The sequence below is a fragment of the Vipera berus genome (assembly GCF_964194415.1).
Source record: "Vipera berus genome assembly, chromosome: 4".
NCBI classification, from domain to species: Eukaryota; Metazoa; Chordata; class Lepidosauria; order Squamata; family Viperidae; genus Vipera; species Vipera berus.
In genome coordinates, this window is record NC_138206.1 from 40,676,820 (window position 1) to 40,695,593 (window position 18,774).

The following is an 18,774-nucleotide window of genomic DNA, read 5'->3' on the forward strand; positions in this document are numbered from 1 at the left end:
TATTCCTGCCAGCTTGGTGTCATCTGCAAATATGTAGCCAACAACTTTAAGCTAAATACAATAAGCTGCATATTTAACTTAAAACATTTCAGAAAGTTTCAAAATAAATATATTTATCTGAATGCATGTGAGGACAATCTGGCTGCGACATCCTTTACCCCATTGATTGCCAGAATTCATTTGATATTTATCTGAAAAGATGGTCATCTGATACCACACATAATTGTGCTGGATGGACTTGCATTACAGTACATTTACACTGACTCTGTTTTCGTCTCTTCAGTTCCTCCAAAGTTGGCTGTGTAATTTTGAGAACAAAAATAATCACTTCCTAACCTGGGCTGTGGAAACTGTTGTAAAAGCAAACATCCCTTCACATACATGGTGCACAAAAGAAAAACACATTAATTTCTTACAAACATACATGCATATCATCCATGGATTTATTTTATTTACATTTCTATGACCATATATTTTTAAAAGAAAATAAGATGTCTACCTCCTACTACAGGGGTGTCAAACTCGCACCGTCACGTGACGTGTTGCTACGTATTGTGACTTTTCCCCCCCATTGCCGGCAGTGAGGTGGGCGCGGTTTTGACATGATACATCCGTCCCGTGGGCCAGCAGTTGGACACCCCTGTTCTGCTATGTAGTCTTTCAAAACCATCAGAATAATTTTTTAAAAATACCTAGGATGGCTGAAGCTCAAGTCCTTTTAATGACAGATGGCTTACTTATCTCATTTAAAAGAATAGCATTGCAAAACAGACAAAACTCAAACCATTTTCAGTCTCAAGCAAACATACTTGGCTAATTTCTCAAAACCAGATGCCATTGCGCAGATCCAAAGCTAGTTTTAGTTTTCAGACTGATCTTGTGAAAATTCCTCAGTGAACACGAGACACCTTCTGCTCTCTGTAAACTTGAGCGCGTGCATTTTATAATATATTCTTAAGATTACAGCACCATCTTGTGGCCATACATTACACATTTGCTTATGATGTTGCCTGTTTGGAAGGGTAACCTTGCTGACATGACAAGCAGCAAGCAAACCCTGTTGAAATAAATAGGAAATACTTGGAACCAGTTAATAAATCAACATCTTTTTAATTGCTTCCTAGAGGTAAAATGTGTAGTAAATTCCTACTTGCCATAAAAAGTCACAACATTGTTAGTAAATACTGAGAAAATTGTTACATTTTCTAGAGTAGAGGAATATGCATGGATGACTTTACTTAAACAACCAAGCTCAGCACCAGAAACCCACAGTGGTTTCAGTGCTAGGATAAGCATTCCTCTGTAAATTAGTTTAAATCATTATGTTTGGAAAGAATATCAAGTGGGAAATTAAAAAAAAGTAAGATTGATGATTGGTATTCATAAATATTTTTTTTTTTTTATTTTAATTCCATTTATATCCCGCCCTTCTCCGAAGACTCAGGGCGGCTTACAAGCTTAGCAGTAGCCTTCATTCTATGTATATGCCTGCTTATTAGGGCTTTCACACACACCCCAAGCGGCATTATTACAAAGTCAGCTTATTGCCCCCAACAATCTGGGTCCTCTGGGTCAATCTGGGTCAATCTGGGTAATATTTTATATGATGTAGAAATCATCTTAGTTAATTGGCACCTTGCTGAGTTTTATACTCCTTCAATATTAATTCTTGTACCAGAAAATGTTTATCTCAGAATCTTTCAAATCCAAAGGTGACCCAGCTAAATTAATACACTCCTGTTGCATTAACAAAGATTGGAGAGCGGAAGCAGTGGCTGTGATGCCACTTCCACTTCATTTTTTTTAAACTTTTAATAAATATGGGCTATAATGGGGTCCTTTGGATTTGTGTAAGAGCAGTAGAACTGAACTGAACTTCTTTACGAAACGATACAAAGGTGTATACATGGAAACTCTGCTCCAGTTGCATGCATCTGATTCTCAGCTATAAACACATGCTTATCATACAACACAATATGATTCACGAATGTTGCCTTTTTACATCCATAGAGAATGTTGGAAGCATTGGGGGCTGATAATTTCAAAAGGTGATCTCCCATCTAGTATTACTGTGCAACCGTATCTCTGTGGTCCTTGTCAGGGTGGCACAAAAGTGAAATAGCAAAATCATAAAATAATGTGAGCAACCCCTCTTTCCTTATGCATTGCGTGTGTTGTCTCTTTAACATGAGGAAAGGCAAAACACAGCTAAATCTTGGGAAATAGACTGCTTGTGATTCAACTTCCATCATGACTTCATCTGTTGAATAAATAATTTTATTCAACTTTCATTCAATACTCAATTTGGGTCATGAGAGATTGGGGTTAAGAGAAGGGCAAGCCTACCCCATTGTTACTCCTGACTGGTAGCATTTACTCACTGGCTGGTTCTGAGATAAAGAGGACAGGCAGCAAAGCTGGAGGTGCTTTGCTTATCACTTTGTTTATGGCAGGGTAGGCACATACTGTATCCCTGATCAGGACAGTATTTTTCAGCAGTGACTTGGAACAGAGGTAATAATGAAGGACATAGATTGCCAAGGGGAGCTGCAATTTTCATGTGTTTTTTTTCTGCTGACTTGAGGATGGATGGATAAGCATTTAAACTCAGAAGTGGGGTAAGGGCCTATAATTCATCCAGGATGCATGGTGGGAAGACTCTGACCAGACTGTGTCTTGTCTGTTGGCCAAGCACTAAATACATTTCATGCCAAAACTTTGTATGTGTATGAAGGGGGGAGGGAGAGGGAGAGGGAGGGAGAGAGAGAGAGAGAGAGAGAGAGAGAGAATGATTGCAGTCAGGTATATACTGTATGTATAAAGGCAGCTTTCCTGAACAAAGAACCACTCATAATTCCGTAATGTAGAATCCACTCCAAATTTCATACTAATGCATACTAATGGCTGGTGGGGACTTGCTTCAAAAGTAAGAATTAAAATCACACATTTCAAAAATTCCTGCTTATATCAAGAGGAAAATCTATATTGCCACCATCTGAAATTGCAGCTGGTTCATTATTTAAATAAACAAAAAACAATGTACTCAACCAATTGTTTAAATTACCATAATATACTAGACCATATACTAATCAGAGATATTTGATAGTTTTTATAGTTCCCCTAGTCTCTTCTTCCTTGGAAGCTGTTATTTATATTTTTAAATATGAAGACCATATTATTTTCTTTTTTCCCCTTCAAAAATACACATAAAACACATCAATCCTATTGCTATAAGCAAATAAGCTATTGAATTTTTGTTTAATTTATCAGTTCAATACCTTTGCCTAAGAGAATGTGGTGGCTCAGTGGGTTAGGACGCTGAGCTTGTCGATCAGAAGGTCGGCAGTTTGGCGGGTCGAATCCCGAGTGCTGCGTAACAGAGTGAGTGCCTGTTACTCGTCCCAGCTTCTGCCAACGTAGCAGTTTGAAAGCATGTAAAAATGCAAGTAGAAAAATAGGGACCACTACAGTGGGAAGGTAACAGCGTTCCGTGTCCCTTTGGCGTCTAGTCATGCCGGCCACATGACCACGGAGATGTCCTCGGACAAGTGCTGGCTCTTCGGCTTTGAAACAGAGATGAGCATCGACCCCTAGAGCTGGAAACGACTAGCATGCATGTGCGGGGGAACCTTTACCTTTACCTAATATTAATCTGGTACACAGATCAGGCTAAGCTAAAATGTCATAATTTCTCATGATTTTAAGTGTTCTGTGAATCTAATTACTATAGTCTATAAATTTTGATTTATGGTTTGTGTGTTTGGTAAACCTAGTGAATTATGTCCTGGTCAACAGACCACAGTTAAGGAAACCATATATGAACTTAGATATTGAGTTAACATAACATAAAACATATTATAACATATTAAAATATATGAATCCAATCATTGTGGCATAAGCTACTTAGGGAAAAAAATCTCCCTGTCTCTCTTTCTCCATGTCCACAGGGTATGATGAAAAACAATCAAGATGGCAGTCACAAGAGTATAATCAAAGTTCCACCAGTTTTTTTATGTACATCACACATGGAGACATCTGCATGCACCCTGCAGACACCTATGTTATCTATTTTACTGTTACAGAACTATAGGGAATAGTAGAATCATAGTTTAACCTTCTGATGCAGGAACACAAATGTTAATACCTCTGTGGTAAGAAACACTTGAGGGCCTTGTTGAGTTCCAGATGTTTGCAGGTGGACAAATATTGTCTCTGTTGTTGTTTTTTTAAAGAGGACTTTCAGATGCTTTAAATTGGATTCTTGTACTGCAGAGAGGGTTGAACCCAACAGCTTGAGTGTTCTGCTGAGCAATATGGTTCATCAGGTTTATACATTAACGGAGCAGCAAAGGAAGATAACTATGATTGCCCAGGGCTACTAGTGAAGGAGATTTTATATGTTTAATCTTGCATCAGAAAAAATATGCCTTGCTGCAACAGTGAAGCAGATGTTAATGTGCTTGGAAAGTGGAAGATTATCTTTATAATTAATCACTGATGTCCGATTATTGTATGTGCAAAAATGGAAAGACTGTGAAATACCCACAATGCTTGGTGAAGATGACAGCAGTAGAAGACATGGCATAGTAACCTTGTTTGCTTAGAGAAATATCACTAACTATAGATTTGACCACCAAGTTTTTGATTTCTTTTTGGTGGCCCCTGATCTCTTGAAATTTTACAACATAAATTCAGCAATTTTTTCCTTTCCCACAACTTGTTTTTAACACAAGAACATTAAACATAAGAGTCCTAAAAACAGAACAAAAGTAATTTTGCTTAACTAATCTAATGGAGCATACACATACAAATAAATAAAAATAGTTAACTCTGAAACCAGAACTAATTCTGTATGCAGCAGCTTGAGTTAAGAGATAGAAACAGTCCATAAGCCATTCAGAGTTCTGTTGAACAGCTTACCTGCTATATATCCATAGCCTTAACATGTGCTAATGGGCTAATTTATTCTTGCAAAAATGATCAGCCCAAGTACTAGGGCTGTGTATTGTCTCTCAGCTCAAGGCTTTATTAACTGATTTGTTATTTGTTATTTTTTTTACTGTTGAGGTAAAGTAATATTTTTTTATGCGATCAGCTGATGAAAATATTAGGAGTAGAGTTCTTAATTTAAATTATTTCATTTAATCTGTTGGGAATAATTTAAAATAATTATTTTCAGAATATGATTCTAATTCTAAAGAAGACAATAATTCTAATCAATATGAAGTCATCTCATTAGGCTTTTATTTTAAAATATTTCTGGTGGCCCTGAAGTCATTTGTATATAATTTTGGAAAATGGAAAAGAAAGACAGGTGATAAGAGTTGTGGTTATCAGGGGAAACAAAAGTAGGTTGAATGGAATGAGGATTATTTAACTAAGTTTTGGATAAAATGAGATATCCTCAAGAATATGTTTGATTGATTTAATTTGATTTGATTTATTATATTTATATGCCGCCCTTCTCCCTAAGGACTCAGGGCGGCTCACAACAAAAAAAAACTTAAAAAGAACATGAAAATACAAAATTTAAAAAAGCATTAAACAGTAGATATGTTCAATACATAGTAATTTAACCCCATAAAACCAAATTTAAAACCATAGTCAGTCCAGGCCCGATTGTTGAAACATCCATGTCTTCAGGTCACGGCGAAAGACCGAAGGTCGGGGGCCATCCGCAACTCTGGAGGGAACTCATTCCAGAGGCTCGGCACGCCCACAGAGAAGGCTCTCCCCCTAGGGGTCGCCAGCTGGCTTGCTTAACCGACGGAACTCTGAGGAGGCCGACTCTGTGGGAGCGAACCCGGCGATGGGAGGTTGACAATGGCAGCAGGTGGTCTCGCAAATACCCCGGGCCTAAGCCAAGTAGGGCTTTAATGGTAATTACTAGCACCTTGAATTGCACCCGGAGGACGACCGGAAGCCAATGAAGCTCACGCAGGAGTGGAGTAACATGGGAGTATCGAGGAACTCCCATAAGTACCCGCGCGGCCACATTTTGCACCAGCTGAAGCCTCCAGGTGTAGAGGGCAGCCCCATGTAGAGAGCGTTACAGTAATCCAGGCGAGAAGTGACAAGGGCATGGGTGACCGTGCATAGGGCATCTTGGTCCAAAAAGGGGCGCAACTGGCGCACCAGGCGAACCTGTGCAAAGGCCCCCCTGGTCATAGCAGTTGAATGTTCTTCCAAATTGTTGAATGATCATAGACTGAATGCAAAGGTAGTTGATAAAAAGGTTATAACTTGGTCAGAGGAAACAAAGAATGAGGATCAATTTGTGCAATAAGTATGTAAGAAGAGTCAATGAGTTCTCAGGAACATGAATTCTGGGGAAATGATGGTTTCATGCAATTGATGAAACCCTCAGAAACAGAGAAACAAAAAAGCAATGTATGAAGTGTGTGGATATGCTAAAAGCAAGTATGGCTTGCAATATATTTATATGGTTTAAGGTCTCTGGGAACAAGCAAGACTGCATTATGTAAGTGCGAACAGAAAGTTTCTGGAATGTGTCATACAAAATGAAGGAAAATAAGTCAAATTGTGCGGAGATCCAGCTCTAGGCTCCTATTACATGGGGCTCAAATCTCTTTCTGCTCCTATTTAACATCTATATGAAGCTGCTGGGAGAGAGCTTCAGTATCACCAGAATGCTGATGATACCCAATTATATATCTTTATACCAGCCAGGAAAGTAATACTTGTTCAGGTGCTTGCTCAGTATCTGGGAACTATAAGGGTCTGAAAGGAGGGAAACTGTGACTCAATAGCAATAGCACTTAGACTTATATATTACTTCACAGTGCTTTCCAGCCCTCTCTAAGCCGTTTACAGAATCAGCATATTGCCCCCAACAATTTGGGTCTTCATTTTACTGACCTTGGAAGGATGGAAGGCTGAGTCAATGTTGAGCCGTTCAGAATCAAACTCCTGGAGTGAGCAGGTACTGCAGTACTGCATTCTAATCCTTCCCCTCACGCCAAAATAATTCTACTTGGTCTTCTGCCTATTTGTTCCTGGGCTTTTTGTCTTTTTGACATCCTTATCTTTTCTAGGGTCACTTTCTTAAATCCCAGCTTGTGTCTATGTCCTTTTAATCCCAATCATACCATCCCCCACTTTCCTTCCTAAAAACTGATTTGCCAACTGCTTTAGTTGCTGAGCAACTGAACTGTTTGTGTATTCCTTATATCAGTTCAGTTAGAAGTTTTATTCCCATCAAACAGAACAAGTACCGTAGTTTCCGGCATATAAGATGACTTTTTAACCCATGAAAATCTTCTCAAAAATCAGGGGTCATCTTATACGCGGGTGCTGAAACTTTAGGGACAAGGCTGGCTGGAAAACCTGGAGTGGATCTCTTAATTAGTCTGCGCAGGGAAAGCGGGACCAATTGGAGAAGAAGCTGCAGTCTGTGATTTTTTACAGGCTGGGGTCTGGGTGTCTTTCCTTCTAAAGTTGAAGAGCAGCTGTAATTTATCCCAACTTGAAAGGCAGGTGGGGAATACAGAAGTCAGAGCAGCTGCTTAGCTCTAAGGACACTTGATTCAGGAGCTGGGCGGGCTGGCTGGAAAACCTGGAGCGGATCTCCCATTTGTTTTTTTTTTTTTAATCCCATTTATATCCTGCCCTTCTCCAAAGACTCAGGGTGGCTTACAATTTAAAGCACAAATCAATGTGCTTAGCAATAGCCTTCATTCTATGTATATGCCTGCTTATTAGGGCTTTTACCCCCCCCCCCCACAAGCAGCATTATTACAAAGTCAGCTTATTGCCCCTAACAATCTGGTCCTCATTTTACCTACCTCGGAAGGATGGAAGGCTGAGTCAACCTTGAGCCTGGTGGGATGCGAACCTGCACTAATTGCAGGCAGCTGTTGTTACTTAAGGCTCTGCGCAGGGAAAGCTTTAGAGTGAATTAGGAAAAGTGAAAAAGTGAATTAGGAAAATAGGGAATGGTTGCTGGAATTGGGTATGTGTAGTTTAACGAAGAGAAGGGTGAGGGGTGACATGATAGCAGTGATCCAATATCTCAGGGGCTGCCACAAAGAAGAGGAAGCCAAGCTATTCTCCAAAGCACCTGAAAGCAGGACAAGAAGCAATGGATGGAATCTAGTCAAGGAGAGAAGCAACCTAGAACTAAGGAGAAACTTCCTGACAGTTAGAACAATTAACCAGTGGAACAACCTGCCTCCAGAGGTGGTGAATGCTCCAACACTGGAAGTTTTTAAGAAGAGACTGGACAGCCATTTGTCTGAAATGGTATAGGGTTTCCTGCCTTAGCTTGGGGTTGGACTAGAGGACCTCCAAGGTCCCTTCCAACTTTATTATTATTATTATTATTATTATTATTATTATTATTATTATTATTATTATTATTATTATTATTATTATGTTTAATCCACTTGCAGTTTTATGTTTACATGTTTGATGACAAACAGCCTTATGTTTATAAGTGACAGTTTTCCTACTAAGTACCTGCATGTCATAAGCATTTGAATTAAAATTACCATATTAAAATCAAATCTGATGTTTTTTAATTTTTATTTGGTGTGCATTGGAAGGGGGGTAGTCTTATACGGCGAGTATAGCCCAAACCCTATAATTTAACAGGAAATGTAGGGGGTCGTCTTATACGCCCAGTCGTCTTATACGCTGGAAAATACGGTAATTAGATGGTGACCTGACCTAAAACCTGTCAACAATTTTATCAGTTTCTTCTCTACTGATGAGTTCTACATTTTGTACTTCTTGAGATACATTTTATGCTTCATTTGACTAGGGTTTTCCTCTTTGATGTTCTTAAAAATGATTTTGAAAAGCCTTCTTCCAAATTCTGCTTCTACTCTGCTAAATATATAGTAATGCTAATTAGCACTCATATCAAGATTCTTTGACACTTGCAGTTCTTTTACCACAGTCAGCAGATATCATCCTAGAGACAAACAGTTAGAAAAAAGCCTAAAATGAAATAGAAGACAGAATCAATGAATATTTTAAAGACTCATATTCCGGATTCATAAAAGAACATGAAAAAGCCTACATTTCTACAAGAACAGTTTTGGAAATGTTGAAAAATTTCATGCTGGACCAAAAGAGAAAGGGATAATATAAAATATTCACTGACTTGTTAGTAATACTATTTTAAATTGAAAGAATATACCTTAATATTGAAGCATAGACATAGATAAATATAGGTTAAAAAAAAGAAGTATATATGTTCTTTAATGAAATGGCTATTACTTTTTACAGTAACATATTTAAGGTGGATGAATTGAGCAAGATCTAAGTATCTCCCAGCTTTTTTTCCCTATAGGTAGTGCTTGCTTATCAGCCAGCTGCTTATCAACCGAAATTAAAATGGAATCCCCCAAAAGATATCTACAACCTGATTTTGAAGTTCTGACAGCCACCCGCCTAGCTGCTCTCATGTGATCACATTTTGGGTGCTTGGCATCTGGATGACATTTACAGCGGTTTGCAGCATTCCACATTCATTCAGCATGTTTTGCCGGTTTCCAAGCAGTTTTTGGCAAAAAAAGGCTACTGGATAAAATGGATTCCTTAACAACCGCAGCATTTAGTTAACAGCTGTGACATTTGCTTAATGACCACTACAAAAAGGTTGGGCATGGTCATATGATGACCTGCTTAATGACTGAAATGACCGACTTTTAACCATAATTCTGGATTCAGTTAAGGTTGTAAGTCAAGGACTACCTGAATTGTAATCTTGTTGCTACCAAATTGGAGACAATTAATTAGAGAAATAGTTATGGAAAGATTGCATCCTTTTTTCTGAATAAACTTTCCCAATCAAAATTTCAACTCCAGCAAGCATTAGAGATTTTTCCTCTTTATATTAATGATAACCATCAGAGAAAAAAAAATTGTCACATGGGACACCTTTGGATTCATTTTGGTAAAAAAATATTTTGAATACTTCCATGTTTAGACTAAAAAGGCTCTTTTGTGTCTGGTTTAAAACTGATTTACATTTTTTTTAAAAAAGCAATTGCCGTTGAGTTTATTCTTCAAGCTCAAATTCATAAATGTGGTTGTGTGGTTGTTGTAGTCAACGGTACTGTCTAATCTTTCTTGAGTAAGGGATCAAGGGCATAATTAGATCTACTATTAATATTCATTGCCCAGAGCCTTTAAACTGTAATCTGATTCATTTCTTGATTTTCAAGGCTATTATTAATTACTGATAACAATAATTCTATAGTACACTAATCAGTAACACAGTGCCCAGAGACACCAAGGCTGTGCGATGTCACTAGATAGCAACATATGTAAAATATAAAAAATGACAAAGATCTTGCAAAACAAAAGTTTGAAAGATGTCTGTATTTTATCATCAGATTTAGGTCACTCTTATTGTTTTAATTAATTGCACTTGCAACATGGTGGGAGATGAATTGATTGTTGATGATTGCCATGTTACCTTCACAGATAGAGGTACCATTTTTCTCAATATCTGATATTGGGGTATACAAGCAAGAATAGGTTATTTCATCCACAATTTATTGGTCGGTTTCTTTAGAAAACAATGTATTCTGAAGTTCTCAGTTCTCCCTTTATAGAGAAATAGTCAAACACATAGTTACTACTTAAAACAGGCCCATATGCACTCTGGAGACGAGTCAACAAATGGGGTCTCGCACCCAGCAATCTGCAGAGCATCACCTCTCATACTACCAGAGATTTTCAGATAACAATTACCATATCCCTACCTTGGAATCTTATAGTTATACTGCAGGGCAAATCTGAGAGAGGAAACCACCACCACCCCATTTAAGCCCAGCCAGGTTTCAGTAATCCATGCCAGATCAGCCCGATCATCCATGATCAAGTCACAGATGAGGGAGACCATATTACAGATTGACCTGGAGTTCAAACTCCTGCAACTGAAAGACTGGGACTCTGAGGGTCTGTTGACTAGGAAATGTGATCGATTGTGGAGGCTGCAGGTCCCCTGGAAAATATATGACTGAAGATCCCCAGGGAAAAGGGATTATGATTATAAAATGACTAAAGAAGCTTATATAATGTTGTTGTTGTTAGCTGCGAAGTCGTGTCCGACCCATCGCGACCCCATGGACAACGTTCCTCCAGGCCTTCCTGTCCTCTACCATCTTCTGGAGTTCATTTAAGCTCACACCTACTGCTTCAGTGACTCCATCCAGCCACCTCATTCTCTGTCGTCCCCTTCTTCTCTTGCCCTCAATCTTTCCCAGCATTAGGCTCTTCTCCAGTGAGTCCTTCCTTCTCATTAGGTGGCCAAAGTATTTGAGTTTTAGCTTCAGGGTCTGGCCTTCTAAAGAGCAGTCAGGGTTGATCTCCTCTAGGACTGACCGGTTTGATCGCCTTGCAGTCCAAGGGACTCGCAGGAGTCTTCTCCAGCACCATAGTTCAAAGGCCTCAATTCTTTGGTGCTCAGCCTTTTTTATGGTCCAGCTTTCACTGCCATACATTGCAACTGGGAAGACCATAGCCTTGACTATACGCAGTTTTGTTGACAGGGTGATGTCTCTGCTTTTTAGTGTGCTATATAGATTTGCCATAGTTTTCCTCCCCGGGAGCAAGCGTCTTTTAATTTCTTGGCTACAGTCCCCATCTGTAGTGATCTTGGAGCCCAGGAAAATAAAATCTGTCACTACCTCCATTTCTTCCCCATCTATTTGCCAGGAATTGAGAGGGCCGGATGCCATGATCTTGGTTTTCTTAATGTTAAGTTTCAACCCAAGGTTTGCACTCTCCTTCTTCACCCGCAACAAGCGGCTCTTTAGTTCTTCTTCACTTTCTGCCATTAGAGTGGTATCATCTGCATATCTTAGGTTGTTGATATTTCTTCCAGCAATCTTAATTCCAACTTTTGATTCATCTAGCCCTGCGTTTCTCATGATGTGCTCTGCATATAAGTTAAATAGGCAGGGCAACAGTATACAGCCTTGCCAGACTCCTTTCCCAATTTTGAACCAATCAATGGTTCCATGTCCAGTTCTCACTGTTGCTTCTTGGCCCACATAGGTTTCTCAAGAGACAAATAAGATGATCTGGTACGCCCATCTCTTTAAGAACTTGCCACAGTTTGTTATGATCCACACAATCAAAGGCTTTAGCATAGTCAATGAAGCAGAAGCTTATATAATATGCTGGACTAAAATGTGATTAGTTAATTTGTGGTTCAGTGTCCTTAGTTTGTGACTTGGTGAGTTGTTGAATCAAAGCAATTGGGGTATTTCAATAAACCATTGTTGTGTATAACATCTTAAGTATATTTTAAAATGCAGAAAGTGACCTTGTCTAGAAAACTCCCATGAAGTTAGCAAAGCATTCTCCTCAATCCAGGAAACCTGAAAAATCTCAAATACAGGAACTTCCATAAATGAAATCTGAGAATAGCTCAGTTGTCCAATGCTTGGCTTTTTGCAGTAAGTACACAAACAGCCACTTTGGAGCTCTTTCTCACCTGGAAGGCCTTAATGAGAAGTTCCATTATTAAACCAATGATCCAAACCACTAGATATAAAAAGGACTTTATTGGAAATAGTGAAATATAAGAAAAACAAAAGAAGGCAACAACAGAACATATAGAATTTTGAACAAATTGTAACTGAATTATTAATAACTGAATTAGTTATTTATTACCTCCATGAACAAAGTCTTCTGTTTCAACAAATATTCAGTTTTCAGTGAAGAGAGGTTAAATGGAGATAGGCCGTCTAATTCTTCTGAATGCATGGTGTTAAACAAATCTTCTTATACCTCTTTTTTTTCTTAAGCACCTTTTCCAGTTTTATAGAATGTGGAGGACTTTGACTTGTCCAGTACGAACTGGACTTAGCCAGGTCCCCAATCTTTATTGCCAGTGAATCCAACAGGTACTTTGCCTTCCCTATGTCATGCTTAACTAAACTTGACATACCTAAACACTGGAGAATCTTTACTCTGGCACATTGTTATTCCTTCCCCTCAGCTGTCCCTGAAGGCCAATACAGGAAGATTCTTTAGCCAGTGAAACAATGACCCATGACTCTGGACACACAGAAACAACACAGCCTGTGCTTCTCCCGTGCCTACATTATAGAAACAGTCATACGAGCCTCATCTCAGCATTACTTCACAAATACCTATACAGGACAAGTCTATACCTCCTTGCTGCTTTGAGATATCAAGCCTGCTTCAACATACAATGTTGCCAGGCTCTGTGCAGCAGTGCTTAAATTTTTAGTATGATGATTAATACCATAAACTAGATTTAATGAGCACCTGGTTCACCATGCTAAATTTCTTCATAATTTGATATAGTTTTCCAAATACAGTACTAACCTTTATGCTCCTCTATATTCATCTAAGATTCCCACTTCTCCTTTTAGACTTTTATATATATATAATTTCTGTTTTAATATACATGTTTTTTATATCTTTTAGTTTTTCATATTTTTTTAGATTCTTATGTATCTTCTATGCTTTTTAATTGACGGTACCCTACCCTACTTATGCTGGTCTATGACCATAATAAAGATTTGATTTAATCCTATGAATAGAATTGGAAATATCACTTTAATAATAATTCAATATACTTCTAGAAAGGGACATGGTGGCTCAGTGGGTTAGGACGCTGAGCTTGTCGATCAGATGGTCAGCAGTTTGGCGGGTCGAATCCCGAGTGCCGCATAACAGAGTGAGCGCCTGTTACACGTCCCAGCTTCTGCCAACGTAGCAGTTCTAGCACGTAAAAAGGCAAGTAGAAAAATAGGGACCACTACGGTGGGAAGGTAACAGTGTTCTGTGAGCCTTTGGCATCTAGTGCCAAAGACCACAGAGATGTCCTCGGACAAGCGCTGGCTCTTCGGCTTTGAAACGGAGATGAGCACCGGCCCCTACAGTTGGAAATGACTAGCATGCACGTGCGGGGGAACTTTTACCTTTACCTTTATACTTCTAGAATAAGAATAGAATATAGCTGGAAGGGACCTTGGAGGTCTTCTAGTCCAGCCCCCCGCTCAAGCTGGAGAACCTATACCATCTCAGACAAGTGACTGTCTAGTCTCTTCTTAAAAATCTCCAGTGATGGAGCGCACACAATTTCTGGAGGCAAGCTGTTCCACTGGCTAATTGTTCTCACTGTCAGGAAGTTTCTCCTTAATTCCAGGTTGCTTCTCTCTTTGTTCAGTTTCCAGCCATTGTTTCTTGTCCTGCCTCTGGTGCTTTGGTGACTTACATGACCCCCCCCCCTCTTCTTTGTGGCAGCCCCTCAAGTACTATAGTACTGCTATCATGTCTCCCCTATTTTTTTTTCCTTTAGACTAGCCAGACCCAAGTCCTGCAGCCGTTTTTCGTATGTTTTAGTCTCCAGGCCTTTGATCATCTTAGTTGTTGTTCTCTGAATTTTTTCTAAACTCTCAACATCTTTTTGTGATATGGTGACCAAAATTGGCTGCAGTATTCCAGATGTGGTCTTACTAGGATTTTATAAAGTGGTACTAATACTTCACGTGATCTTGGATGTGAGGGCGATCTGGCTGCGACATCTGTCACCCCATTGATCTCCAGGGTTGATTTGGCTGATCTGGCTGGCCAGGTGGGCGTCCCCTTCCTCCCTCACCACTCCATGTGTGTCCCTCCTGAAGCTGCGCGCTCGGTGGAAGAGGACAACCATCCCAGATAGAAGGAGTGTACCAATCTTTGGTCAAAGGTATACTTCACATGATCTTGATTCTATGCCTCTGTTTACATAACCCAGGATTGTATTAGCTTTTTTGGCTGCTGCTGCACACTGCTGGCTCATGGTCAAGTGATCATGCACTAGGACTCCAAGGTCCCTTTCACAGTTACTGTTTTTAAGCCAGGTCTCACCCAGTCTATACTGGTACCTTTGCCTAAATGTAAAACTTTGCTTTTCTCCACATTGAAACTCATTTTGTCGGATAGGGCCCATTGTTCAAGTTTGTCAAGATCTTTTTGGATCCTGAGTTTGTTTTCTGGGGTGTTGGCTACTCCTGCCAGTTTGGTGTCATCTGCAAATTTGATGAGTTTCCCTTCAATTAGTTACTTAACTAACTAATCTTAACTAAATACTTATTACCTTTCCTCCAAACCAAACATTTATGCCCTGAATTTTGCCTGTGAGCTTATTATTTATTTACCCAATTTCTATAGCCGCCCAACTCTGGATAGCTTATATTTCAAAAATTATAAAACATTTTAAAAGCATTAAAACAATAAAAACACCTATAAAATAAACAAGTAAAAACAGCAGCCGTGATGCTTAATCAACTGACAATAAAACCAAGAAATGGGGTCCTTACAATATTCCAAACCCCAAGACAGGTACATAGCCAAGTTTTTAAAACTTTGTAAAAAGCCAACAAGGTTGTGGTCATTCTAATCTCACTGAGGAGAATATTCTGTAAGACAGGGGCTACAAAAAAAAGTCCTTCTTTTGGTTCCCCCTGGTTGACACTTTTTGGCTGACAAGATTTGCAGTACACCCATTCTGTTGTAATAATGGTTTCTGTATTTGTAGAAATAAAATGGTAATTGTTCTTCACATTTATTCAATAGTGCTTATAGATATTTCAGACATGACTTTTAATGAAGAGGATGTATAGAATCAGGGAACGTGAATGTAAAAGCCAGAATCTGCCAATGGGTAAGGATTATACATCAAAGTCTTTTCCATATTTCAGCTTTCAGCTGCCTGACTACAGTGCATAAAATGGCTGGAAATAATTCTGTCTTAAGGGATCATTTTCTGAATTTCAGCCCCCTACTTTGCTTTGACCATGGCAGGCATAGTAACCAACTGAAATGGAGGGGTTTGCTTATAGGAAAGGAAGCACAGCATGGAAGCAGGACCACACAGTTTGAATAGCAAATATGAAAAATACTAACTTTGATTTTCAGCCACACTGAAGGAAATTTCATTAGCAATTGGCTATGAATAGGAATATACTGTAAGTGGGTTTAGGTCAACATCAGACATTCGCGCCTTTAAGAAATTACTTTGTGCTAGGGAACCTGGAAATTCAGTTCTGAATGAGAAGGGACAGAATAAAACCTAACTATTATCCTAAGTTATTTTAGATATAACTGAATTTGCCTTACATGCTAAATATTTAGTTCAGGAAAAATTTTATTTTTTTTGTTTGACATTTAAATAGTTTTTTTAAATTCTTCACCAAATTTGTTGGGTAGAAAAGAGAAAAAAGTAGCATTTCTCCAGCAATTTCTCAAGAAAAGCATTCCACTGCAGGATGATGCTAATACTCAGTGCTTTTTTTCTAAAAAAAAAAGGTGCCGGAACTGTCATCTTAGCGGCCACAGGAGGCGGGGGGGCAGGGGGAGCATTGCTGCGGTCACAGGTGTGAGGGGTGTTGGTGGTGGGCTGCCCCCCAGGGCTGGAGCTGGTGCGGCTGGTGCTATGGGAGCAGCGGGGCCCGCTCTATATGGCGGGGCTGTGCGGGGCGGGCGGTGCAGGCCAGGCGATGCAGGGCGGCCACTTAGGCACACAGGGCGAGGCGATGGTGGCACAGGTCCAGCACCAGGTAGGCCACCAGCCTGGCTGACACAGGGAAGCACAAGGAAGGAGTGCCAATGGACTCCACAGAACCCACTTCCCACTCCTTGTCCTCTTTTACTTACCTAGTTGAGATAGTGTAGTTGGGCAGCAGGGAGGGATGCAAAGTTCCTGCCAAATAGCCTTCACTGCAGACAACTTGCCGGTGCAACATTTGCTGGCCAGGTCTTTTGGCACACTCAGCAGCAATTCCTATTGGCTTTCAAAAGCCAATAGGCTTTTGAAAGCCAATAGAGGGAGTAGCATAGCTTGTGCAAAAGCTTTTTTCTTTTTGTGCAAAAAAGGGTGCCGGAATGCCATTCTGAGCATTCTATGAGAAAAAAAGCCCTGCTTTTATGTTTTAATCTTATGATTTTAAAAATATTGTAAGTTGCCCCAAACTTTGCCAGGTGCATACAAATTGCATACAAATATTATATAATTGGTAAATAAAGGTAGAACATATGTTAAATATACATCAAATGATAATATGCTTCCCTACAAAGTCAATTCTTGCTCAATGACAGACCAAGGAGTTAACTCAGAAAGGCAAGAGGAAAATCTATAAGAGGTCTGTGCAACTTGTAGAAGGGAAAGGCCCACACTGATAAATTAAAAATCTTTGTGGTCTGCAAAGGAATGCTGGTGGGCTAATCAATGATTTGGTGACTAGAGGAGCATCTACAGTGTTGGAGCTTGTGGTCATGGTAAGCCATGGAGGCACTAGGCAACATGACTTTCAGGGCAGTGGTGGTGATTTTATTACTTTTTTTTTTAAAAAAAAGTCTGTGCTCTGTCCAAGGGTACTTGGTAGGCTGCATGTACAGGCCTGGTCTAGAATTTATTTTGGAGCATTCAACTATCTAGAGCAGGCATGTCAAACTGATTTTGTTTGAGGCAACTTCTTATAAAAGAATTGCCATTAATTTGTTTTAATAAAATAATTTAAATCAATTTTTCACTTGATTTCAAATTAAATGAATTATATTGGTTGACAAAAAGATTTTTTTTAGTACAATTGCCAAATGCAATAAACTGGTTTTAGGTATATGTGTGCACTAATTATTTCAACACCAATACATTTTAACAACATATTCCATTTGTAAATGAATGCAAATGCAAATTATACAATTTTTGTGCAAAAATAAAACAAAATAACAGATTTAAGAGCTATTATCATTAGTTATCCTTAGATGAAAAATAATTCAATCATCCAAAACTTTGTTATACTGTATTTAACGAACAGATGCTTTGGGATTAAAAAAAAAAGACTGACTACATTTGATTGTGTATCACCATGGCATTAAAACAAAATTTGAACAGTGTATGAAAAATAAAGGTTCCCTAAATGTCTGCTGGCTATATCTATACATTTTCCTTGATAGCATATCACATATAATTGAAGATTATAATTAGTTCCGTGTGCACGTTCAGCAAGTGTGATGTATTTGTGCTGGCATTTCTAGGCCTCTTTCCAACCACATCCAGAAAAGTTTGTAACAAATATTGGAATTCTTAAGGCCATGTTTTGTATTTCCCAGCAATCTGTTACTGGAAGGAAAAAGCAATCCCTGCTGTGTTACTGATCCCAGAGAAGCATTTGCATGTATGCAGGTATCCTTAGGTGCCATAGTTATGGATGAGAAATATTGGTTGCAAAGTTGGCATTTCTGAATGTAATACAGATATTTTGGACTTATTTTTCTTTCTTTGCATGTCTGATATTTTTAAAATGGCATATGCTACTGACTACACTTATGCACATATGTAACATCTTTTGCTAGGATACATGACCACTGCTTGTCCAGAATGTGAAAAGTGAAAGATTGTGACTAAACAAAATTTTAATGTACAGATAATACCACCAGAAATTATTTTAGCCTTTTTAATAAATGTTGTTATTGATGTTAACCTCACCGTGGAAAATATCATATATTGTTATGTATATACTAGATTAATTATTTAAAGACTGAAGTGCAACATAACTAGATTCTAAATAATCTATTTTTCAAAACACACAACAGTCCAAACAGTAAAAGTAAAGTCCAAATTAAGAACATTTGATTCTTAAGAATTGTTTAATTTAAAGTGGTTTAGATGTAATAGAAGGTTAGATTCAAAATAGTTTTCAAGAGTCTGTACAAAAGATATTATTTTTTTCTAGCATCAGCTAAATTAGACATATTACATTGAGAAAAATGTTTGAT